The 27978-nt window shown below is 33.7% G+C and overlaps 1 long non-coding RNA gene across 1 annotated transcript in view; it reads left to right on the top strand.

Moving 5' to 3' along the window:
• Window positions 1-27978, top strand: part of LOC123791871 (uncharacterized) — a 70754-nt gene that overhangs the window by 18329 nt on the left and 24447 nt on the right. Inside the window, exons 4-5 of the long non-coding RNA XR_015725964.1 lie at window positions 7220-7302; window positions 9328-25857. This is a non-coding gene — a long non-coding RNA (uncharacterized LOC123791871). The remainder of the gene's footprint in view (window positions 1-7219; window positions 7303-9327; window positions 25858-27978) is intronic.

Genomic DNA, 27978 nt, shown 5'->3' with positions numbered 1-27978 from the left:
GAGCATCTTAAGCAGACTCCCCACTGAGCACAGAGGCCCACACAGGGCTCCATCTCACAACCCCAAGATCATGTCCTGAGCCGAAGCCAAGAGTCAGCTGCTTACCTGACTGGGCCACCTAAGAGCCCATAAAAGTCAATTTTTTAATTGATCTATATTCATTTTATTTTAACCCTCAGAGTTTTAGAATTAGAACCATAATAGATAAGCTTTTTCCTTAATGGTATAAATTATGTCAGTTATAATAATTGATAAAAAATAAAATTCTCAGAGCAGGATTTCAGTTTAATATATAATTTCATCATTTGTCCTTAGATAGGTCTTCTAAAAATAATTTTTCTATCTTTTCTCTAGGCTGAACATACCTAGGTCCTTCTACTGGTTCTCACAGTATGAATTCTAGATCAGTAGTATCCTGGATATTTCACATTTGGATCCACTACGTTTTGTCAGTATTCCTTTAAAAATATTTCGTACAGAACTAAGTGTACTCTGTGTGGTTTGAGGTACACAATACAGTCTTTCTCTTATGAATAATATCTGTTAATGCAGCCTGCCTGATTCCACTAACTTTCTCTTTGTCATCAGCACTGTTGGTTCGTGTTGAATCACAGTCTACTGAAACCCTGTTTGTCCAAATTATGTTTCAAAACCTATAAAGTTAGATTCAGCAGTCATTTATTAAATACCTGTTCACTACTAGATGTGCTCATAAATGTTTAAATTTGTACAACCTTAACAGGGCTATGAACTGGGTATTAATAACCCATTTTACAAAAAGGAAACTCGAGGCTCGTGTACTGAAAAAACTTACCCAAGATAAGGATTCATAAAGGATAGATCCAGGGTTCCATCTTGGGTCTTCCAGATTCAGATTCACTGTTCTATATCATTGCTGCCTCAGTAAATTATTTCTGTTGTTTATTATATTGATAAAATTGGAAATGCAGAAATTGACTAGTAAATTCTTTTGCACTCAGGATGATTTTAGAGCTTAGGAGACATACCTAGAATTTTTTAATGTTTTTGTTAAATGCAGTAATGCCTTAGATAAACTAGATGAACCGAAATTACAGCAGCATAAGGGAGAAAGTAGATATCCCTAAACAAAAATATTAATGGAGTCAAAATTAGAGAAACAAATCATTTATAAGGAAATGGAGGGGGACCATTAATTTATATAAAATTTGTATCTTTTTTACTGTATTTTAAATTTTTATTAAATCTGTTACCTAATATGAAAACTAAAGTATTTAAAGATTTCCATTTACTCAGATTCATGTTCAAGTTGACTTCTTAAGCAAAACATTTATTGTCTCACCCTTCAAAATGACTCTTTTTTTCTTAGAAGATCATAAAAATGAAAAGTTGATAATATATCAAAAACTAGTAAAGATAATTAAGAGCCCACAGGCCAGAATATAAACCACTATACTTGGAACTGAGACTTTGATAAAGATAAAGGAAAAGAAGTGAATGGTACTGTTCTCTGATTTTTTTTAATAGCTCTCGTTGTTTGGTCCTGCACCTAGCTAGTAGGGCTCTTTCCATATCTAGTTAAGGAATGTGGCTTTTCTTTTAGCCAGCAAACTTGAAAGCACAGTTTAAGGGATGGAGGCACTATAATGTTTGTAGTGGACTAAGATATAAGAGTGGGGAAATGGTGTGGGCCATACCAGCAAGCACTGGTACATAGGTAGTCCAGTTTGGATGATAGGTATGAAATAATTAAGCCAGTTATTTGCTCAGCACAGTACTTAATACTGAGAATAATTTTCTCTGTTCACAAAGTTCTTATAAATGGGCAGTTCAGTGTCAGTGAGAAAGGTTGAAGTAAGAATGCACTGGAGAGGATACACTTCAGTTGTCCTCTAAAGTAGGAATAAATGGAAAGGGGATTAGTGAGTATTTTAGCCTCCAGCAGTAGCTTCAGTGTCAGAGATCAGGCAGGAATATATAGCTTAGCAGAAGAAAGAACTAGAAAACAATTTATTAAAAGCATGATAAGTAATTTTATTCCATTTGCTATTTACCTGGTGGCCACAGCACATGCCTGATCAGTTTTTGTCCACTCATAAATACTTCCTATGCTTCTCTAACTTATAGGGATCCTTTTTTCCTAAATATATAGCCACCCATACTTATAATAACAAAATGAATAATAATCTCTTACTGTAATATTTAGTTTCTCTTAAAATTCCTGATTGTTTCAGAAAGATCCATATACTGTATTGGGTTGTCATGTCTCTTAAAAGAGACTTAATTGGAATGGTAGAGGGTTCTAATTGAAAAGACGTATGAAATATTGGATAGGTCTTAATTACATAGACCTTGATATTTGGGGGGGGGGTGTCTGTATTAACTGACTGAGCCACCCAGGCTCCCCAAAACTTTCAGTTTCTTAATAGGGTAATGAAAAGTTATTATGTTTAATAAAATTGTCATGCAGTTTAGTTAAACCCCATAATTTAGGCCTAGTCTTAAAGATATTACAGCACGGCTAATTTTAAATTTTCTCCAGGTATGGTGTCAACGTTTCATACTGTGAGTGTAGTATTCCATTGGCCTGAGCAAGTATAGTCATTCTGTGACCCAGGGGCTGTATTGCCAGCTCCTTAGAGGTTTATGTTGCAAAATTTGAAGCATACTTGAAGAAAGTAATTATTACAAATAGTGTTGATGCCAGATCAAAAGTGAAATTTTATATTTGAAAAACCCAAAGCAGTGTACTGATACAGAGTGGGTATGTCTAAACAAAAGAGCAAAAATATTTTCGTGCCATTAGTATGAATATCTCTATCATGTGACAGTGGAAGCCCTCTATAGATTCAAAGAAATTTTTAGTTTAAAATAACCCCTTCTTGGGGCGACTAGGTAGCTCAGTCAGTTAAGCGTCTGCCTTCAGCTCAGGTCATGATCCCAGGGTCCTGGGATCAAGTCCCACATCTGGCTCCCTGCTTAGTGGGGAGTCTGCTCCTTCCCCCTGCTCATTCCCTCACTGTCTCTGAAATAAAATCTTTAAAAAAATAAAATAACTCCTTCTTGAAAGCATAATATAAAGCCTACTTTAGCAGCCCCAGAGTAAAAAGGTCATTATAAGCGGAAAGGAAAAATCAAAACTTGCCAGACTGGGAGATTGTGGTTGTTTTGTTGTTGTTAAACACAGGTAAAGAGATTTATCTGGCTGGAATTGCTCCACTGGAATTATTCAGTTTATTAATACATTTAAATCAAGAATTTCCATGTTTTTCTGGAGTGTGGAAAGATACTTTTGATAATAGCTAAAATTTGTCAGGCTTTCAAATAGAAAGCAGCTCTTTTTTATTATCTCAGTTAAAAATAGAAATAAAAATAAGAAAAAATCTTCCTCTGAGGGTGTTTATTAAAACACCAGTGATAGGGGCGCCTGGGTGGCACAGCGGTTAAGCGTCTGCCTTCAGCTCAGGGCGTGATCCTGGCGTTATGGGATCGAGCCCCGCATCAGGCTCCTCCGCTATGAGCCTGCTTCTTCCTCTCCCACTCCCCCTGCTTGTGTTCCCTCTCTCGCTGGCTGTCTCTATCTCTGTCAAATAAATAAATAAAATCTTTAAAAAACAAACAAACAAAAAAAAACACCAGTGATAAAATTGCAATAATCTTTAAGAGATGAAATTAAGATGAGAGAAATTATAACATTTTTGCTGATAAGAATGACCCAGTAGAAAAACTAAAGATGCGGGGAAGATGCCAAACAAATTCCGAAACAATTTTATTTATAAATGATTTATAAAGTAAGATTATTTCTGGTCACAGATGACATGATCTTATATGTAGAAAACCCTTGGTTCACACACACACAAAAAAAAGTTATAACTAATAAGCAAATTCAGTGAGGTTGCAGGATACAAAATCAATAGTCAGAAATCAGTGGCATTTCTTTGCACTAAAAATGAACAATCCAAAAAGTAAATTAAGAAAATAATTATGTTTATAATATTGAAAAGAATAAAATGCTTAGGAATAAAATTAACCAAGATGGTGAAAGGCTTCTACACTGTGAACTATGAAACATTGCTAAAAGAAACTTAAGGCAGAAATAAATAGAAAGATATCCCACATTCATGTTTTGGGAGTCTTGGTATTGTTAAGATGACAGTATTATCCAAAGTGATCTGCAGAGTCAGTGTAATCCCTGTCAAAATCCCAATGACATTTTTGTAGAAATAGATAACTGCTCTAAAATGTATATAGAATCTCTCAGGGAACACCAAATGGCCAAAACAGTGACAGATTTGGAGATCTCACACTTGATTTCAAAAGTTAATGCAAGGTCATGGAAATCAAACAGTATGGTACTGCATAAAGACAGACATACAGACTAATGAAATAGACTAGAGGGCCTAGAAATAAACTGTTACATATATGATGAAATGATTTTTAATATGTATGCCAAGACCATTCAGCTGGCTCGGTTGGTAGAATGTGTGGCTCTTGATCTTGGGGGTATGAGTTTAAGTCCCACATTTGGCACAGAGCTTACTTTAAAAAAAAAAAACACACACACACATTCAATGGGAAAAGGATGGTCTTTTCAACAAAGGGAGTTGAAAAAAGTGGGTATCAACATATAAAATAATACTTCATACCATATACAAAAATTAAAATGGGTCAAAGACCTAAATGTAAGAACTAAAACTGTAAAACTCTTAGAAGAAAACCTAGGGAAAACCTGATGACATTGGACTTGATAGCAGTTTCTTGGATAGTAGACCACAGGCAGCAGCAACAACAAAATGGTAAATTGGACTCCATCAAAATGTAAAACTTTTGTGCATCAAAGACACTATCAACAGGGTGAAAAGGCAACCTACAGAATGGGAGAGTACTTGAAGATCATATATCTGATATGAGACTTATATCCAGGATACATAAAGAATTCTTATAATTCAGCAACAACAAAACCAAACAACCCAGCTTAAAAAGAAGCAAAGGACTTGAATAGACATTCCACTAAAGAAGATATACAGATGGCCAATAAACATAAGAAAGTAAGCTCAAAAGACTACTCATTAGGGAAATTAAAATCAAAACCATACTGAGATACCACTTCACATCCATAAGGATGGCTATTATTTTTTAAAAGAAAAAAAATTGTCAAGGATTTAGAGAAATTAGAACCCTTTTGTATGTCTGAACTGTAAAATGGTAGAGCCACTATGGAAGACAGTAGGGCAATTTTTCAAAAAATTAAAAACAATTAAATACGATGTGATCCTGGGGTTTATACATAAAAGAATTGAAAGCAGGACTCAAACAGATATTTGTATACCATGTTTATAGCAGCAATTAATCATAATAACCAAAAGATCAAAGCAACTTAAATGTCCATAGATAAATGGACAAACAAAATGTGTATAGATACACAATTGAATACTACTCAGCTGTAAAAAGGAAAGTCTGATATATGCAACAGCATGGATGAACCTTGAAAAAGTTATCTTAAGTAAAATAAACCAGACTCAAAAGAGTAAATATTGTATGATTCCATTTATATAGGGTACCTAAAATTGACAAGTTCATCAAGACAGAAAATAGAATAGTGGTGTGCAGGGGCTGAGGGGATGAAGGCATGGACAGTGTCTAATGGGTACAGTTTCAGTTGGTGTAGATGAAAAGATTCTGAAGATGGAACATGGTGATACATACACAACAGTGTAACTGGACTTAATGCCACACAGTTGTATAAAATGGTAAAATTTATATCGTGTATTATAACCACAGTTTTTAAAAAATAGACATTCTTACTGTGGAGTTTTGTGTAAAGATTTATAAAAGTGACTTTCATTTTGCAATATTCACATTTATTTCTTTCAAGTTTGGCACCTTCGACTTTGTTTAAAATAAATAGACTTAGCAAAAAAGAAAAGAAAGAAAGAAAATTGGAATTGAATTGACAAGTGGATTTCTTCTTGACTTTGGAATTATCATGTATTATTATCATGTATATGTATACATGAATTAATGTGTATATATATACTCGGGGGGGGCAAGAACAATATATAGTCTTGAATAGTTATTTGTTTAATGATTATGTATCTTACAATTTAAATGATTTTAAATTTTTTCTGAGAAGGAACTGTGCCTGTATTCTAGTGTACTAACTAGTGTAATAACCGGACAGTACCTGGTACATCGTAGGTGTTCAGTAAGATAGTTATTAAACGAAAAAGTATACATATATAAATTCTGTATATTTGAAAATGTCGCATTTACGTTTTTTGTTTGGAAAGTGGGTTTATGGGAGAGATAGCCTAAAGAACTCTTCCTTAACTGATACATAAAAATATATGTTGTGTATTTCTCAAGTCATTGCAAAACAGTTATTTTGTGCAAATATTATGCAGAAATTTGAGAACATAATAGAGCTGAGTAGTACATGAAATAGGGGTTCCTCAAGAGATTAGCTACATCTATTTTTTAATGGGGAAGGTGCTCACAAAAACTGTAGAATATAGGACAGTTGTGCTTTTGTAAAGTATTAGATATGAGAAGAGGGGCAAATTTCACTGCACATCTCCTTATTCCATACCTCTATACCATAGTTTTAGCATGGCCATTTTAATGATGAGAAAACTGGAGCAAGGTTGTCAAGGCTTGAACTGGAATCATGGTAGTTTTATTGTATCTTTTAGAGAAGTAATTGCATTCCTACATCTTAATAAGTGGAAACTGTTTAGGAGTATACTTCTTTGCCTAGTGAAGGGTGGAGGCAGGTAGGATATAGGAAGATCAAGAGCCACAAGATTCCGGTTTTATTTTCTCATCTCTGAATACAAAGTTAACTCATCTTTCCAAGGCTTCATAATCTGGGATCACCTTTGGGGTGGGGAGAGAGATTGGTGTGGGGAAGAGGGAGAGAAAGAATCTTAAGCAGTCTTTTCTTTTAAAAGTGTATTTGGGGGCACCTGGGTGGCTCAGTTGGTTAAGCGTCCGACTCTTGATTTTGGCTCAGGTCATGATCTCAGGATCATGAGATGGAACCCTATGGGCTCCATGCTGAGCATGGATCCTGATTCTCTGTCTCCCTGTGCCTCTCACCACCCCCCACTCATGGGCATGTATGCACTCTCGCTCAAAATGGATAGATAGAAAGAAATAAAAGTATATTTGCATTTGCCCGATTAAGTTTATTGAAACTGAGCTTTTGTATGTCATTTCTTATTTTTCTCTTGACATGAAGTCTTATCTACTTGATGAAGAGGTCTTTTGAAAGGTGTTCTGCAAGGAACGCAATGCTGTCTATAAATTAACGCTTTTACCAAGGTAAAAACCAAATTTTATGAATTCATTTTGTGCTTATAAAAGGAAAAAACTTCTATATACTATAACACTCAAAAATATGATCAAATATTTAACAGTATTGGCTTATTAGGTTGACAAAGGGAAATGCTTTTCATTCCGTATATTACACATCTTTGTGTTCCTAACCTATAGCAATGTGCTTGGCACACAGTAGGCTTTTCTTAAACATTTGATGTAGAAATAAATTTTATTATGCTACTTTAAAGCTTCTAAGAAATAGCTAATTATGCATACTTTGTCAATTATAATCTTTAAACATGGGTTTCTTAATGTATTCTCTTCTAAAAGAAAAAAATTTTTTGTATCTTTAGGTGCTAATGTGTGTTTAAAAAAACAAAAACCTTGGAGTAAAGTAGCAGCACATAATGGTTTGTGGATTTTAAAAAGGTGCAGGCCATATTGTGCTGCCTCAAAAATACAAGGATCTGATCATCTGAAGAAAATATTTTTCTTTTTATTCATAGCTCTTATGATAGTGATGTCAGCAGTGCCTTAGCAGCACGTAAATATTGGCGTTAAGATTCTAAAATTATCTCCAGTATTAACTGTGCTGCTGAAGTAAGGTTGGCCATACTCTACAGTCTGATGTTTTATAGCTTAATATGTCTTAATATACTGATATATCTTCAGTTTTATTGATAATGCATTTTCAGTATTGATAATCTTGTTATGTTTAGAACGATTCTATAAAAATAAGTACTAACTGTTCCGATGTATTGTATGTGTATTAAAGTAATATATAATTGTGGGGTGCCTGGCTGGCTCAGTTGGAGGAACGTGCACCTCTTGATCTCGGAGTCATGAGTTTGAGCCTCACATTGGGTGTAGAAATTACATGTATACATTTAAAAAAAAATAAAATCTTTTAAAAAATAGAGTAAAATAAAATAATTACAATTTAATAATTGTGTTGAATGCATCAAGAGTTTATCAAAAGCGTTTACACAGAATCAAGCTTTAATTTGCATATTTTATTCAATGTAAATACTGAAATTTTTACTTAAATATTAGTTTTCCCTTTGTTTCCCTAGTGAAATGAAATTAAAGTTATTAGCTTATCTCACAGATAAGTGTATATTAGAAAATATACATTCTGAACAGAACTTAGAAGATAGTTTTTAGTAATGTTTCTAAATATTTCCTTATAAAGGAAGAGGGAACTATCAAAATGTGTAAATTAAATTCCTGAAATCCTGGGTCTTAAAATGCTCCTAATCATAACTTCAAAAGTAGGGAAGACCTTAACAGATGACCTACCTATCTGTTGGGTAACTCAGGAAACAGAAACTCAAATTAAGTAATTTGCCCCACATGACAGATTATGATCTTAATTCTATGCTTCCTAACTTTATAGTATCACATTTTTTTCTCCTTTTTATTAAAATGTTTTTCTAAATCCTTAGGCTGAAGATTTTTGACAAGTCGAAAATATGAAAGCCTTGTCTGTTTTTTTATATCCAATACTCAACTTCAGAGTAAAAGTAAAAATTATTATTATAGCTATTACTTTTATAGATGCAAACACTGTCAAAATTTTTAATTTAAGATTTGAAGGAAAATGTTTTTTGTTTTTTGTTTTTAAGATTTTATTTATTTGAGAGAGAGAACACAAGCAGGGACGGGGGGGGGGCGCGGGCGCAGGGGTTAGAGGGAGAAGCAGACTCCCTGCTGAGGGAGCCCGATGGGGGGGCTCTTTCCCAGGACCCTGAGCCAAAGGCAGCCAGCCACTTAACTGACTGAGCCACCCAAGCGCCCCAGGAAAATGTTTTCTTTACCTTCTTTTTCTTATTTTGTTGTTTTATGAAGTCATTAAACTGAAAATTAATTTTCAGGATAAGACAGGCGTGTTTGTAAGTAGTGTACCACACTTCTGGTCTTCTTTTCTACAAGGACTATCTTAACCTTTTCAACTGTAACCCAGCGGAAAATCTACAAAATAAAAGCAGTTCTTAACGAATCATTTCCAGTTACTGTTGTCTCTTTTAGAAACTCTAAAAGTTATGTCAGATGTAATTTAAGGAATTGTATTTGAGGATCTTCTGCTTGAATTCTAATTTGAAGGTAAAGAAAATATATAAGATAAAGCTTTCATTTTTAAGAACAGTTTTTCCTCTGCAAAAAAATTTTCCCCCCAAATAAGGAAGCAGCATACCATATATATGGTAGCTAGAATTAAATGACAGCATTTACATGGAAATAAGTATTGCCTTGGTGCTTTGAAAAATCATTCATCAAGCTCTTAACCTGTTTTCCTTTATTTCATTTCAACTATTTTGTGAAAGACTGTAACAAATAAATGATAATTTTTAATTCCACTAAAAGTATTCCAGGATTTAACATCTAAATGCTTAGAAATATTTATTGAATAAATTACAAAGTTTGTCCAGTATTTTCCAGAACAACTCAGGAATTAGATTTCTTTTTTCTTTTTCTTTTTTTTTTTTTTTTTTAAAGATTTTATTTATTTATTCGACAGAGATAGAGACAGCCAGCGAGAGAGGGAACACAAGCAGGGGAGTGGGAGAGGAAGAAGCAGGCTCATAGCAGAGGAGCCTGATGTGGGACTCGATCCCGGAACGCCGGGATCACGCCCTGAGCCGAAGGCAGGCGCTTAACCGCTGTGCCACCCAGGCGCCCCAGATTTCTTTTTTCTATTTTTGTTTTCCTAAGTATATTTTGACTAAATTTTAGAAAATTATATTTAGTCTAATCTGCCTTCTAAATGACAGAGAGAAAACCTGGATTTTACATTTACTAGGTGAATCTTTATATCTAGATCCTCCAGATGTGAAGAAGGAACATTTGGGGCTATTACAGCTAAATGAAAAGTTTCTTGGTTTAATCCTGAGAATGGATTAAAGAAAAACTGAAATATTGGCGAAGTGAGAAACTATAGAAAAACTGTTATATTGAAATTTATCGTAACAGCATACAGCTTCTTTCCAGTCTCTTACTTAAAGAAGAGGAAATGGCCTGTCAGTACCTAATGAAACACACATTTTAGGTAATTCAGCGGAACTGGGAAGTTTTATTTGTATGGGTTAATACACTTCCATCTTTGTGTAATTTTGAACACATAAAGCACAAATAGTAAAATAAAAGTTATACCCCTTTAATAACCTTAATTTGGCTATTTTACAAAGAAAAATCGGTATGGGTGTGTATTAAATTTTCATTTTTTCCATCATCTTTGGGGAAAAAAATCTCATTTTTTTCATTGTTTCTTTTTAAGTTAATGCCAAATAATTTAAATATTGAGCATCTTAAGTCTTTTACTTGAAATATGGATTGAGTTCGGAGCTAACTCAGAGGACTTGGGCAAGTATCCAGGAGGTAGCAAGAGGAATATTTTAATAGTTGAATTACTCAGTTTACATCCTGTATTTAAATGAAGATCTCTTAAGGTCACACATATGGATATGTGATGGTAGATATGACAGTTTGGCCTTACACTAAATTCTATACTCACCCGTAAAGGTTTTCTTCAATCAATTATATATCCTTTTGGTTGTTATAGAGTTACATGTTGTTTGTAAGCCACTGAGTATCATTATGGATTCATGCCCAGGTTAGCCATAATTGGATTAGCAAGATTATACTTTCATAAACTGTGATCTCTAAATTAATGATTTATTTATTTAGAAGTTGACATTCTAAATCAATTCTTTTTCCTTTTGCAGGTGGATATTACTATCCCTTATTCATCGAAAAAGTTTTAATTCTAAGTGTTGTTTCTCATTGAGTATTAACAAAAAGGAGAAAAATTAATGTCCCAAACTTTTGAGATAGATTTGGCTCTAGTAAGTATTTAGACATATTATTTGCATATCTAGGAGAAGAAATGAGACCATCATCATTTCCAGCTAAAATTGTTTGGTTTTTTTTTACCTCTGTCAAAGGATTTCTTGCAATTTCTGTCTTATTAGTAATAACTTGAGCCCCTTTAATGCAGAACTAACTCACCAGAAGTGTGAGAGAATGTGTTCTTGCCTTGTTTGTTTATAAATATATCTCACAGATTTCTGATGTCTTTCTTTTTAAGCATATACAATGAAAATGTTCACAAAATAAATAAGTTTAAACCTTTTATGTTAAAGTTACTATGCAAGGTGACAAGTTAGTTGCTTTTTTTTTTTTGGTCTTTACTGAAATTAAATTCAACATTTATAATTTCTATTTGGGTCTATTTCTTGATTACTAATACATGGAATTCATACAAAAACTTTATGAGTAAAATACTTAAATTAGCATATTAATGATTATAGGTCCCCCTTAATTCTGTGGAACTTTGAATAACATATTGTATTCTTGTGAGTGAACTTTTGTGTTCTGAAGAAATATAAACTACCTGGAAAATGTTGTTGTTTCTATTTATCATATACTGTAGGGTTAGATTTTAAGAAATTATGCTGAGAAAGAACTTTTAAGCTACTTTTGCACAAAATGTTAATCTGATTAACTTGTTACTTAAAAGTATTTTATGTATCTTTGTTTTATAAATTATCCACTACCATGGATTATTCTATTAAAGAATATCTTTAGGAAGTGGTAGAAATTCTGAATCACCCCAGAGTTTGCTTATTTCCACATTTCATTATTTTATAATCTTTAGGAATGCTTATATTATAGCCTTTCAGGGTTATAAGCTCTTATAGTACCACTAAAACTTTTTTCTTTTTTGTACTTAATGCATATGATAGTAAATTACAGATTTTTTTGAGTTTCCCTGTCATCAATTAAAAATGCCACTTTAGCATGAAACAATCAATGAAGAAGGGTATTTGTTGTCCTGTAGTATAAGTCAAGAAAGTTTAAACACATCATTTCTTAGGAGAATTTGTAAATTTTTAAGTAGTTCATGCAGATTTTTATATTGTTTATATTTTCATGAATGTCTATTGTGGCAGTGTGAAAGTACTAATTTTGATAGGGAGCATTAAAAATAGATTTGAAACATTTATATAGAGAGAGGTACAAATTTGTTCTATTTAAATGCTGAGGATCAACACTGAACAAAAACTTCCACCCTCATAGGCCTTACAGTCTTGGGAGTGAAACGTAGGTAACAGAATAGACAAAAAAACTGATAGGTACTTGTGGTGTGTCAGATGGTGATAAGTTCTATGTAGAAAAATAATGCAAGGAAGGGGGAAAGGATGGAATAAAGATGTTTAGAAGGCAGGAGAGAGATGTTTTTATATATTATGGTCAGAAAATGCCTCATAGAGATGATATTTAGTAAGACAAAGATTTTTAAAATGATAAGGAGCAAACCATTAGGTATCTGGGAAAACAACCTTTCAGGCAGATGAAATAGCAACTACAAAGATTTTGAGGCTGAAGCATTTTTGGTGTGTACAAGGAACAGCAAGGAGGTCTGGGTGGCCATGATTAAATATACAAGAAGGAGAATCGTAGCTCATGGGATCGCGAAGAGTTTATAGGGGCTAGATTTTATGGCTGTTTAAGCTTTTAGCTTGCTTTACAGATTTAATTTTTCATACTTCTTGATCCTTGACAATGGTATGTGCTTCATTCAGCCTATTTGACCCTTGTAGGTAGAACAATATTTACGAATCTGACTCAAGGTTAGAACCTCCATCTGACACCATTTACAATATAAGCAAAATGTTGAAATAGTTGGCTAATAGGTACATGTGTGATGATCAGGTTTTTACATATTGTGCTTTCATGGCTCTGAACTTGTTTTCCACTTGATCTGTTTAGCTTGTCAATGCTAATGGCTCCAGGAGACACTGACCTTACTCATGTTTGTCATTTCCCCAAATGAATCACCACCATCTTTGACTCCTCCCTTCTGGAATTGCTGCCATAATTAAGTATTTCATTATTTCTCACCTATTCTCGCATCTTATCTGAGGAGTTCTTTGCCTGTAATTGTTTCATTCATTACAGTATATGTCCCACTAATTTAATCTTCCTGAAACACTACTTTTGCTCATAGGATAAAATTTAATCTCCTTAGCTTACACCTCATGATTTTGCCCTAACCTTAAGTTTTTCCGCTTTTCTTCAAGTGAAACAGTCTTGATCCATCTGTTTTTGTCTTTGCCTTTATTTATGCCATTTCACCCACCACAACTCTCCCCTAATTCTTGTACATGCTTAAAAATGGGCCAGACCTCTTGCGTATGGTAAATGTCTCCTTGCTTTAACAATATGACATTATCCCTCCCTTCTTGTGGTATGAAGAGTTTATATCTGTAGTTCTTAACCGTTTTCTCTAACTTAACATACCTGAGGGACATAACACTTCATTAATAGTGCCTCATTAATACATGTTAACCTTTTAAATGTATTAGCCATATGAATAAAAATTCATAATTTTATAAACAAAATGAAGAAAAGCAAGTGGACTACAATGCCCAGAACTTGAAAACATCAGCCTAAGAATCAGGTTCCAAAGTTTAAATACTAGTTTTATGCTGATGAGTCATATACTTGACTTTTTTTCTTCAGTTATGTAAAAAGTTCTTCCCCTCCCTCGCTCCATTTGCCCTCTTTCTCCCTCCTTTCTGCCCTTCCCTCTCTCTCCATCTCACCTATAATTGAGTATGGACCAGCCATATACATTTCTAGGATTTTAGCATATTTTAAAAAATAATAAATTCTCTTTTAATTTTTCAATATTGTAAAAGCAATTAATAAATATACTATTTTAAGAAGTAACCCATGTGTTTATTACAGTGTTGTTTATAATATTAAAAATTTGGAGGAGTTTTTAAAGTGTCCAGTAATAAAAGGCTGATTAAATAACATGCTGGGTGGAATATTGTTCAGCTATTTAAAATAATGTAACGAATATTTAATCAGCTAGAAATTGTTCATGATTAAGTAAAGATATGTCAGATATTATAAACAAACTCCTTAAAAGAATACATTTGCTAAACTGTTACTACTGGTTTACTGCAGGTAGGAGACAAATCTCATTACGGTGAGGGGTTGGATTTATTTTCATGATTATAAATAAGCATGTATGATTTTTGTGACTCAGGGAGAGGAAAGTTTGTTTTCTGAAAAGGAGAGAGAGAAATCCTTGAAAAATAAAAAATTATTTGAAGCAGACTTAACAACCACATAATCAGCCCCTTTTGGAAATCTGTAAATGGAAATCAGGAACTTTAGAAGTGATAATGAAGAATTAACTATCAGGGAAGAACTGAACAGGTAATTTCAAAAATCAGATAATTTTAAAATCAACTGTAGGGGAGCAATCTATGTGTTCTCAAAGGAGTGTTGAAAAGAATTCAAGAATTTGTTGAGTGGTTTTTTTGTCATTTCTCCCTCTCCAGCCCCCAAAACCTCAAAAGGTAAGTATTAAAAAAAAAAACAAGACAAATCTGTTTCAATTTTGAAACCATATTAATGAACTAGGTAAAGAAAAATTTAGTTTATTTTATAGTTATATTTAACAGCAATTAAACTGACTTTTAGATCTAAAAATTAAGAATTTTCCTGTTTTGGGTCACCTGGCAGGCTGTCGGTAGAGCATGTGACTTGATCTTGGGGTCATGAGTTCAAGCCCCACTTCAGGTGTCGAGCTTACTTAAAAATATATATTTTTTTTAATAGGAAAAAAGAAAAAAAGAATTTTCCTTTTTAAAAAGATTTGTCTTAATTTCTCCTAGCATAAAAGTAATACATAGGTGTAGAAACCTTGGAAAAGGCAAAAAATTCTATTTAAAAATGACATTTTTACCATCCAGCAGCAACTACTATTACTAGCCTTATTCCCTCTAGTGGCATAGTTGGATTAGCGAATTTTTATTTCTTAATCCAATTCTATGCCAGGGATGGAAATCTAGAGTATTTCCCTCTAGAAAAGAGAGATGGGATATGCATCTGACTAAGAAATTTCTTCACATTTATCAAAAATATTCCTTGAACTACTAATTTTATAATTTGTTCCATAATACTTTACTGTAAAAATGATTAAAATTTTTTACTGACTTTTTTCCTCAATATTAGTAAATTTGAACATATAAGATACATCTTTTTGACCCTGTGGGTTCCTCTACCACACCTTTATGCCAGCCCCAAGGATACCTTTCCGTAGTGTGAGAAGCATTCTGAGGCAAGGGAAATCATTGAAGTTTTTTTAGCAGGAGAATAAGAAAAATAACTACTGAAGTATGTGTAGTGGCTAAAGATTTGCTCAAAGAGAAATTTCAGACTGGCATATTAAATTATGAGTTTGTTTCTTTTGTATCCCCACAACCATATCAAATTTATCATAAAGCTGAGCTATTCTGAAATTGTGGAATTTGTACTTGATATCCAAAAAGCATTTATTGTGGACATTTCAGTTCAAAACATGGCTAAATGTAAATATGACACAAATATATGAATTCATAGTGTATGACCTTTCTGTTACAGTGACCCATTTAGAATATAACCAAAAATGGTATGTCTCAACTTGTTTTTCTCACATGCAAATATTTTAGAACTTAACTAAAACTCTTAAGAACAATAGTAATTTAGAAAGGTTTAGATTCACAACTTTGCTAATAAAGAAAATATTTTGGGGGAAGTCTAAAAATTTTTATGGGAGGGGTATTGGTCGCCAAAACAGGCCTATGGTACAGATTTCAAGTCAGATTCTCTGTTGTGCCACTTTGGTCAGCATTTTAGTGGTTTATTTCATCCTTTGGAAAAATAGGAAAACACCCGAAAGTAAAGTCTTTGGTCCATAATAAATAAGCTATTGTACCATTTTTTAAAAAATTAGTGATTCTTAGATATGTTTACCTCTAAAACTCAAGGAATTGGGACCTTTAAGATATGATGACATTCATTTTAGAAAGACTACACAGTATGCTCTTCAGGAAATATTTATGGTAGTTTTACTGTACTTCCTATATTCGTTATGAAACTAAATCCCCCCAACACAGAAAAAGAGAATTCTTTTAATGTACTTTTCTTTTAAGATTTTATTTATTTGACAGAGCACAAGTAGGGGGAACAGCAGGCAGGGGGAGAAACAGGTTCTCCACTGAGCAGGGAGCCCCATGTGGGGCTCAATCCCAGGATCATGGGATCGATCCCAGGACCATGGGATCATGACCTGAGCCGAGGGCAGATGCTTAACAACTGAGCCACCCAGGCGCCTCTAATGTACTCTTATTTTCAACAATACCAGATGTTCTTGGTTTCTGGATAGCCAAGTTGGATAATTTAATTTGAAATTTAGGTAAAGTTTGAACAAATTTCAAAACTAGCATGAAAATTCATTTATTTAGATTAACCTATTATATGCTAATAAACACTTGTTCCCCCAAACCATTGTTGATTGGAAGTCTTGGTGTGTATGGCTCATGTCAGGACACATGTAAAATATGGATGTGAACCAACTAGAGTACATTTCAGAGAATTGAAAAATATGGGGTATTCAAATGTCATAAGGAATGGTTGAAAGTATTAAGAAGCTTCCTTGAAAAAGAGAAGACAAGTAACAATCTTGAGACTTGTGTATTTTGTTTTGGTACTGGAGAGCAAAACCAGGGAGATCAAGTTTCAGGGATGCAAATACAGCTCCTTAAAACGAGCAAGGGCTCTCTACCAACTTTGGATGTGTGCATTATGGAAGTGGACTGCTTTACCAAGGGCCTCAAAAGGGATGAAATGAGGATGGGGGGAGTTAGTAAGATGTAAAGATAACTATTTGAAATGAAGAAAATGAATACATCATCTTAAATCCTTGCCATTAAAATGTAAGGGCATTTGTGCTAACAGGACAATTTTTGACTAAAGGAAATAGGGAAACAGATTTTTTAACAGACCTGACACTGTCTAGGAAGGTGCTCTAAGAAGTTCAAGATCAAGGTTTCCAGAAACATGTCACTTGTCTGGGAACTATGAAATAAATGAAAATGTCAACTTATTAAATACGGAGTTGGAACATAATATTTAAGTACTAAAAGCTTTTATAAGTTGGCATTTGTTTTCAAGGATTACTTTTTGAAGGCTATTGGATAAATCCAATATAGAACTAGATAATTAAGTTTTCATTTTCCTCAAGACTTCAAAGGACAGTAAAAATAAAAAATTTAGATAAACCAACAGGAAGAAGTCAATTTTACAGAAATTCTTAATTGTACAATTTTGGTTTGAGGTGAGTTATAGTGTCAATGGGGGCATTCTTTGATGTTTATATTCTTTGGTGTTTGGATGTTAATAAGACTGAAAGGCCATAGCTTGGATTTAGAATTACACACTTGAGATTCTCTTTTTGTAGTTAAATATAGGGGAATCCAGCTTCAGTTGGAGCTTTTCCTCTTGCCAGGCACACAGTAGGTGCTCAGTTACTTATAAGATGGAGTGTTCCCAGGAGGATCAATATCACTCTGAAATTGGCAATGGGGTCTAGTTGATTCTGGCATCAAATATGCAGGAAATAATTCTGTAGTATCTTTGCCAGTTCTTTTGAGGCCAAATCATTGTGAGACAAACAATGTTATGGCTTGGCTAAGAAGATAATTTTTATGACATCTTTTAATGCAGGCTTCTTAGTTATTACAGTTAAGTACTTTTTCAAACTATTCTGGTTCTCTTCCAAATTAGATAAGAGATTATGGATATGAGATAATTGTAAATACAGTAATGAACATCAGCCGTGGCACAGTTTTTAAGGTGTATTTGCCCCTCTGGGAAATAAGGCAGTAATTTTTTTTGTTTAAATGGTTATTTTAATGAAAATGACCCAAATCAATCAAATTAAAGTATTACAATACATACTAGGATTGATTTTTTTTAAGTGCATGTAGAAACCACTCAAGCTTTACATAATGCTATTAGTGATAGAAATAACTGCTAATATATCGATTGTCCTTTACCAGGAACGTTTACATTTTATAACTCATTTAAGTCCTATAACCACCTGATGAGGGAGGTACATCATTATCCCTATATTATAAGTAAAGAAATAGAGTTACAGGGAAATAGTATACCTAAAGCCACATAACTTGTAAAGGGGTGGGGGCTGTCAGTTACTCAAGCTCAGGTGGTTTGATTGCAGATATCATGCTCTTGGTAATTATAGCCTCTGTCCTATAGCTAATAAGAGGCAGAGAAGAAAAATTAACAAATAGCCCTAAAATGCTAAAAATAATACTGATACCTTAAAAATAGGTTTGTATGTGGAAATATTCTATAAACACAAATTATCTTCTCACATATTCCAGGGTGGTACTACTGCCCCGTTGCAAGGAGACACACTCTTAAAAGTGTATTTTGGTAATGTTTGACGGGTGGGTTTATGTGTCCATGTCCTGTATGTTTGTATGGTCCATGGATATACATGCAGATATATTAATTCAGTCAGCTTCAGTGTAATAGTGTAGTCCTCCCCTGAGAAAACTGCTACCACCTAATTGTCCAGAGTAAAGACTACACAATCTGTATGTTATACTTAGTTGCATTGTTTTTAAGGCATTAAAGCATCAAACATCATTGTCATCTCACTTTAACAAAACACACTGTGTCTCTGAAAAACTCATCAAAATTAAGAAAAAGAGACCTTTTGTAACTAAAAGGCTGCAAACTGTACAGTAAAAATTGTGACTTGTTTGGAGATCATCCCTAAGCTATCAGACATACTATTTTCTTAGTATTTCCTATCAATTTAAAGAATTGTACTTTCGGCAGGGCTTAATAATAAACTTCATTCTGTCTCATAGAACAATTCCAGGCAGTATAGCAAATCCTTACTCAGCATTTAGAAACATTCTCAGATATTACGTCACAAGGGCAACTTCCCAGCCTGTCCACATACACGCACAGAAAATTAATAACTCCCTTTTTTGTACCATCATCTTTATAATAGTTTCATTGTTGTTTATGTTACATCATACTGTGATTATTTCCTTATTTCTCTGCCGTTGGGCTGAAAGCCTAACACTCTTGAGCCCAGAGACTATATCTTAACTCTGCTGATATATGACTGATGTAGTAAATAGAATTGATGACCTCACATAGCACTAAGTTAATATGTTAGTTCCTTTCCTTATTGTATAATACATTGATACCAGTATTAATATGGCTACTCAAAGCAACTCACTAGTCAGCTAGACATTCGATCTTGCTTTTCAGTGGAATTCTCCCAAGCTCAAGGTCAAATCTATAGATCACCAGTATCACAATTTCACTATAATCAGTAGGAAAGATAAATTAGAAACATGAAATAGTGTTTGCCAGGTAATACAGTTTTATATGTGAAATAAGTCTGTGTAAGGGCTCTTTATTTCTCACTGAGATGATGTACTAGTTAGGAATAAAGAATTTTACAGAGCATATTTTATCTCCTAGGTAACACAAGAAAAACTTTGACAATATATCTAAGTCTTAAGAAAAATTGTCTCTAGCAGGCTGAAATGGATTCTCAGATATTCTTACTCAGATTTTACAAGAAGGGAGTATGGAGGTCAGAATTTCGGTTAGCTTTTCTACCACCTCAAGATTCAGAGTTTTAAGTATTAAGTACTTTAAAAAAGTATTAAAATTATTTAGTGGTTGTTTTTTTTTTCCCGCTTCATTGTTATCTGATTGACCCTACAGTTGATTGCTTAAGACAGCTTTAGAATCCAAGTCAGCCTTGCTTAAACTAACGAATTCATACAAGCTTGTATGTAAGAATCCAACCAAAACAGCCCTTTGTAACTCTCTTTCTACCACATTAAGAAATAGAAATAGATGTTTTCACCTGCATCTTTACCTGAGATCTGGGTGTGACTCCTTTACCTCGTACTGCATTTGCTGATCTCCTGAACTCTGCCTGCCTGAACTCCACAGTACCTAGCCTCTGAATCCTGCCTACGTAAATCTGTGACATTCAGATGCTTTGCTCTGTATAGGGAAATCTTCTGGCTTCTGGGCTCTACTTTTGCTTGGGGGGGACCCAAGTATATTCCCAAACTAACTGAAGTTCATAATACCTTGTTTGCTCTACATAGCCTCTTGAATAGGTTTCACATGGTAGTCTCTGTTGCTCTTCCTGGGTTAAGTCCTCCCAAATTAGACTACCTTGTCAAATATTTGGTTGTTTTATAGTTAACAAATGAATTCCTTGATAATTTACCTGACACATTTGCTAGTCTAAAATTAATTTTTATTTTAGTAACATCTAAAATTAACTGCTCACTTCCAGAGAATACTCAATATCCTCATTTTTGGACAAGTAAAAAGCGTGAGATATTGCGTTAGTATAGGGTTTTGATATCAAGATATCAAGTACAACGCAGGGCACAAAGGAAGTATAAGAATGATGAAATCATCTTATAACTTCGTCTTCAATCCAGGCCTGCATATACTAGTCCCCCGTTATCTATGGGGGATATGTTCCAAGACTCCCAGTGGATGCGTGAAACCACAGGTAGTACTGAACCCTATAAATACTATGTTTTTCATATATATAAATATATATATGAATATATATACGTATATACATACAACACACCCATGGTAGAGCTTAATTTGTAAGTTAGGCACAGTAAGATTAATAAAATAGCTAATAATAAAATGGAACTATTTTAACAATATACTGTATAAAAGTTATGTGAGTGTGGTTTCTCAAAATAATCTTGTGTTGTACTCACCTTTGTGATGACGTGAGATGGTAAAATCCCTATGTGATGAGGTGAGGTAAATGATGTAGGTATTGTGACGTAGCATTAGGCTACTGTAGATCTGATGATTCATTAGAAGGGGAATCATATTCTGGACTGTGGTTGACAGCAGGTAAATGAAACCATGGAAAGCAAAACCAAGGATAAGGGGGACTACTGTATTAGCCATGGAGAGGTCTAAAGTGTTGGAAACTACTTTTTCTAGCTAAGTTTAGTTTTCACCTTGTTTAATTTCCTGTCTTAGTATGATAATCTTTTTATATGAAATTGTACTGTTTGCATTTTCATAATTTTAATTTATTCATGCATGGACTGTATAGTTTTACAATTTGTGATATCTGATGTTATTTCAAGTAACAAAATTTCCCTACACATTTAAGGGCAACATTAAAATTAAGCTGAAAACATAACTCACATAGTAGATATCCAGTAAGCATTTAATTAATATGGAATAAATAAATGTGGTTTATTTCTCATGGGGGTTTTAAAAGGTAAGTCAGAATTTTTAGAATTCTGTTATCAACAAATCATAAGTTTAGTACCTTCTCCGCTTTCAAAGTTTTTACTTTTAGTAGTCAATATTTTTATATTTAATTTCTCATGGTTGAAAAGATGCAAGTTCTCCTAGAAATAGTAAAATAAATTTTTTAGATTAAATAATTTCTTTTTAGACTATGCATTTGGTCTGTTACTTGCTCCTATGGAAAATAATACAAGCATCCCTAAAGAAATAACTTAGAATTAGTATTCATTCAAGAATTCATATAAGAATTAAGAATAATGTGGAATATCAGGTAATATAAATTAGAAATGAAAATATTCATTACATTAATTTGATGATTCTAGACATGCAAATCTGTAAGTTATTTTCTATGATTTTGTCCTTATTTTTAAGGTCTCAGACAGTAAAACTTCCATCAGTTCATTCTCATTCAGTAATGTGTATATAGCTATTCATTCATCCAACAAGTCACTTTGTTCAGAGGCACTTGCCTCTGATACCCATCTCTTCAATGTCATCAAGATGCCATTTTATTCGGATAGCAGTTGAGCATGTAAAAGAAGCTAAAGATTTCTCACTGGTTTAGAAGACCATGAAATGAAGCAGAGCAAAAGGTCATAATGCAGTATAATAAATTCATATTTGTGAATATTATGCTAAAGAAGTGTTTAGGTAGCTTGATCACTTTGCCAGAGGAATGACAATGTAAACAGAAGCTTAAACTGTTCCTATCCCAGAGACATTGAGTGTGGTCATATACAAATATTTAAAAATTGGCTGTGGTACTACTGGTTAGTTCTGTGACCTTAAGTAAGTTGCTCTCTCTCTCCAATCCTCCATTTAAAATGGTAAGAGAATGAATTTGGCTCTGTGTTGTCCCATATTTTTAAAATCCCTAAACAAAGTCAGCCTCCAGTATACCCATTTTGCAAATAATTCTTTATATTGACATACTACAAAAGCAAAGGAAAAAAACTTATAGATTTATGTGGAAACTTTAATATCACCTTAGAATTTTGGAAATTATTTGTTTAACTTTGCCATTATAAAAAAAAATGTTAGTTTGGTTTCTCCTACCCTTTGTCAAACTGACACCTTGACTGTATGAGATACAGTCAAAAAAAAAAAAAGAAAAGAAAAACAATCCCCACTGGAACTTAGAGAAAGAGAAGCACTTGCTGTACTGTAAATGAAAAATAATGATAAAATTTTTAAAGTTTATCAGATAATGCATTTAATTGAATTAATGGGACAATATGGAGTACTAGTTAACTGAAGTTTACAATTACCCTAAACTTTTGTTTGAATATTTTCTAAAACAAAAAATTACAAAATTTCAGTATATTGACTTATCTTAATATTGTTAAATTTTATGAGTAAGGAATCTTATCAAGTCGTATATTCTGTAATAATAGGTACAGAAGTTTTAAGAATTATGTTCAGTGTGTTTTAAGCCAGAGGGTATTTGATTACAGTTTTTTTCTTGAGATAGAGTACAAGACACTAATTTGGATTAACTAAGGATTTGATTTGAAGAATTCCAATTTCCTAAGCAAAATTTCACTTTATTTCAAGCTGAACATTATTATATCGTATTCATGATTTGACAACACACTTTAAGATGTACATCTAAAGGATTTGAATTCTAAAACTTTCCCTTATAATCTGTTGCTTGTAAGCAAGGCCATGTACTTGTATATCTCTCCTACTGTTAGAAATTGGATCAGAAGGGCTTGGATTACCAAGAATGGCCACTGGTTTTGATCATGGTTATGTACATGTGGTAGAGTAAGATAGTTTTACTAATATGCAAATCTATTTGAGTAGTGTGAAAATCTGTGTTGGTTATAGTTTGAGGCCTCAAATTCTATAAATGAGAGTAAATATAATTTTAAATCATCAAAAATAGTTATTAAAATGCTACTTTAAAATTTTTTTTAAGTTGGGGTGCTTGGCTGGTTGAGTCAGTACAGCATGCAAATCTTGATCTTGGAGTCATGAGTGCAAGCCCCATGTGTGACATAGAGTTTACTTTAAAAATTTTTTTTTAATTTTTTTTACATTTGTTTGTATTTTTCAAGTGACTTTTAAGGGCCTGTTCATGCCCACTATAGTCCTAAAAAGATTGTCACTGTCAGCAAAGAATTTTTAGCCTAGATGGAAATATTATACTAACATACAAGAAACAACTAGAGAATAGTGTAGTGTAAATTCTGTCATGCAAACTTGAAATTCAGTAAAAGCGCAAAGAAAATGTGGACTTAGACTCATCAAAGAAGACTTCTTAGGTGGAAGATGATCTGGGCTTAAAGAATAGAATTAATTCAATGAAATGAAGAAATCAAGACTTTCAAGTGCTGGAAACATGGCTCAAAGCGTCATCAAGTAGGAAGGAATAACCATACACTAGATCGAAAACAGAGATTGGTATTGAGGAATAGGTAGGGAAATGAATGTAACCATGTTTGAGATTGTTTTCTTTTGCCTAAGGTGCCCTAATATCTGATAGAAGAAAACAAGAGTATTTGGATTGCCCGCAACCCTTTGAGAGCTGAAATGTGATGATTTGAAGGAGGAAAAAAAAACACAATTGGAAGGAAATCCAGGATTAAATTAGACAAGTTTACCCTAAATATTAGGGGGTCTATGGATTTTAACAAATCAAGTGAGAAATCTAGAGAGGAAAGGATTTCATAGCCAATATTTTACTACCAGGGATATTTTTTGCTCTAGGTAAGATTGATCTTAATGCTATGGGAATGATTGTGAATTAATACCAAAGTACCGTGCCAAATAGAAATACTCCTTTTCCAAATGCCTCTCTAATTTGCATCTAAGCCTTAGCTCCAGTTGTTTACTCTTAGAGTATCCTTTCCGTCATCTTCACCTGTCTAAATCTTCTCAGGCTATCTATCCCTTGCGTTAAATTTTCCCAGTTCATTTTTCCTCCTTAGCCAGAAATACCATTTCTCTCTTTTTGTGCTCATATACCTGACTTAGAACAATTAATATATCCTACTTTATGGATAGGGATTATCTTAACTCTTTTTTATTGTATACTCTGCAAACTTAACATAGTGTGGGTTCTTGATGAATGGCAATTGATTGCTGAAAATAAGCAGTAATATCTTTATGATAAATTTATTCTGGAAAGGCTGAATACCAGCTAGATAAATACAGAAATGCCTAGCTCCTTCCTGGTACTTTAAAAAGTTCACCTTTTACTACGTTTACAGGGCTCTTTGATTCTGTTCTACCTAATAACACCCGCCTCAAATCTTACTTATCTTAAAATGTCCTTTTTAAAAATTTTTCAATCAAAGCCAAAACTTGTGGGTAGGTTTATGAACAGTTAGAAGGCCCATGAAATTTCAGTATCCCTCTGGAGGGCCATTGATAATCTAATTGATCATCTAAAGCTTGTCAATGAAGTATAGTTTAACTGTTTCTGTTGGCCTTTATTTGTGTGTCTCTGAGGAAATGGGACATGATAGAATGAAAAGTACTTACATTAAAAAATAATTTTCAAGAAACACCGACCATAATCATAAAAAAACAAATGTACTGAGCATCTGCTGCGATTCTTTGAAGTGTATCTTTAAAGTCAATGGTATGCTTCTGCATCCCTCTGCTTACTGGAACCACCTTTTTTAGTGAAATAAGTTTTCTAATTTTCTTGGACGATTGTGTAAGAGACTATCCACATCACACCAATGAAAGGTTTTTGTTTTTGTTTTTGTTTTAAAGCTCTACACCCATTATGGGGCTTGAACTCAGACCCTGAGATCAAGAGTCTCATGCTCTACCGACTGAGCCAGCCAGGCGCACCCCAGGGAAAGCTTTTAGAAATCTAAGACAAAACTGTGGCTCAAATGTGTAGCATTTGTTTTCGACTAGGACATTTAAATCATATTTATAATGTGATAAGGATTTATTTTATGTAAACTGAGAGCTTTTATATAAAATCTGTATGACATGTCTTTCTCAGAACTTGTATGTAAATTACATTTTTTGAAAGATCTGTTGTTGCTATTGAGTTTGATTTGGCTTTGAGGGTGGTTGACTTGTTATACTTAACATTTAACCAAAAGCCAGGATTTCAACCAGCAATTAAATAATGGTTTATATGGCAACGCAGTTTTCCCTCGGTATTGATTTGCTTTATGACCTGTTTTCTAGGCATGTATTTTGATACTACCACTGCCTCCCCTCCAAAAGGTGAGAACTGAGTATTTGATGTGTACCTAGACCATGTGGAGAAAGGACTGAGACTGAAAACAGAAAAAAGACATTGTATAGAACAGAGGCCTGACAACAGCTCACTCTAGTAACGGGCAATAGATGCCACACAAGATGATCTCTCATCACAAAACTGTAAGTAATTTTGGGGAAGTTCAGGGGAATTGGACCATTGTCCCTGATGACTCAATAAAAAAAAAATGTCTTCATTTTATAATTTGTGGCCTGTATGCTGTAAATTAAGATGTGCTGACTGTTAAATAGTGGCCTTTCCTAGTTTGTGAATAAGAATTTAAGGCAAAGGAAAGTGCAATATTCCTTGAAAAGTAAACTTGGGACATTTGCCTTAAGACCTGAGGCAAAGGTTACATGAATTTGGATAACTGGGTTAAAACTAAGTAATTGGGCCTTTGCCTGGAAAACAAATTAAAGAACTTTAGTCTTGATATAGCATGGAATAAGGAGATGTTATGGCCTCTTGCAACACAATAATGGAATTTGACAAAGTAATAGAATTTTTGGAAATTAAATATAGCAATACTATATACTATATGGGGAAGGATTCTAAGATATAAACTCTGGTGGCAAAGAAACCAGTCATGTGACTGTTGTAGTAATCTAGGAGTAAAGAAAACCTGAACAGAATAATAGTGTTGAGAATGGAGATGAAATAATAAATTTAAGATATTTCAAAAAAAATTGTAGAACATCATGATGAGTTGGATAAAAGGGAGGTGTCAAAAATTATGTTTTCTATACTGGAAGACAACGGCAGTATCACTGAAAGAGGACAGTTAAGAGAAGCTGGTGTGAGAAGGAAAGATGTTGTGTCCCATTTTGGTAATATTGAATTTAAGATGATATCCAGGAATTCCATTTCAAATTCTTTAAAGATCACTGAATATACAGAAGGGGACTTCTATGTAAAAGTCAGGCTGGAAAGGTAAATTTATCAGTTAGTCTCATAAAGCTGATAAGAGTAGACAAGCAAACTGAAACTATTAAGGACGATAGATCCCTTTCTCTTATTTATTTTTTCTTTTTTTCTTTTTTTTTTTTAATTTATCTATTAGGGGTGCCTGGGTGGCTCAGTCGGTTAAGCGTCTGCCTTCGGGATCCCAGGGTCCTGGTATCCAGCCCCAGGTCGGGCTCCCTGATCAGCGAGAAGCCTGTTTCCCCCTCTGCCTGCCACTGCCCTTGCTTGTGCTCTCTCTCTATAACAAATAAATAAATAAAATCTTTTAAAAAAAGATTTATTAGAGAGCGTGCACATGCATGTGCGAGTGTGCAAGCAAAGAGAAAGGGCAGAGAGAGAGAATTTCAAGAAGACTCCGCGCTGAGCACGAGTCTTACTCAGGGCTTGATCTCAAAACCCTGAGATCATGACCTGAGCTGAAATCAAGAGTCCAACGTTTAACTAACTGAGCAACCAGGTACCCCAATCCCTTTCTTTTAAAAAGAAATATGTAACACATAAATTTACATAAATAGTTTGATTAGGTATGTAATCTTAAATAAACATTTCCAAAAAATCAACTCTCTCTTTTCCTTTGACTGTCATATCCCAAGCTTATGCCTGTAAGAAAATCCCTACATTTATATTAGTTATAAGCATCAATGACGAATGTGTGTTAATATTCTTGAACCTTACCTTCATGCCTATTAATAAAACAGAGATCTTTCCCAGTATTAGATTGAGGGAATAAAATTGAGAACTTAAAGTTCAAATGATTCAGTCAGTTAAAACTTTATAAAATTGACATGGCTTAAATTTCTCAAATGGAAAGGCAGGTAATTGAATTGTGGAAAATGTGCTGGTCTCCAGTTTCAAGAAACAGTACAGCACAAAGACCTGGCATTCTGGCTGAAGAGCAATAATAATAAACAGAAATTTGAAAACCAGGAAGACAGGTTTTCCAAATGTGCAATTGTGGCATTTCAAAAGAGATATAACAAGAAATTCCATTAAATGGCCAAAAATAGGTTAGGTAATTGAGATTCCTTATATGAATACTTGTTTTTGATGGAGAAACACAGCTAAGCAGAAATGAAGGTTCTAAGAAGGCTGTGACTTTCTTCTTCTCACCCTAAATCAGGTTTGCTTCTGAAAAAAACTGCTAGCCAGAACAAAACAAACACGGATTCAGTAAATTGTAGCCAGGAATTTAAAAGTGACCAAAGGGAGGAAAATTTCATTGAAAGCAAATATTTTGGTTTTCTAGGAGCTAAACCTTGTGTTTTAGGATTTCTATTTAG

The sequence above is a fragment of the Ursus americanus genome, chromosome 10 (assembly GCF_024610735.1).
Source record: "Ursus americanus isolate L20-20 chromosome 10, mUrsAme1.1.p, whole genome shotgun sequence".
In the NCBI taxonomy this organism is placed as follows: domain Eukaryota; kingdom Metazoa; phylum Chordata; class Mammalia; order Carnivora; family Ursidae; genus Ursus; species Ursus americanus.
The sequence above is the reverse complement of the archived record's forward strand: the minus strand, read 5'-3'. Positions and strand labels throughout refer to the sequence as shown.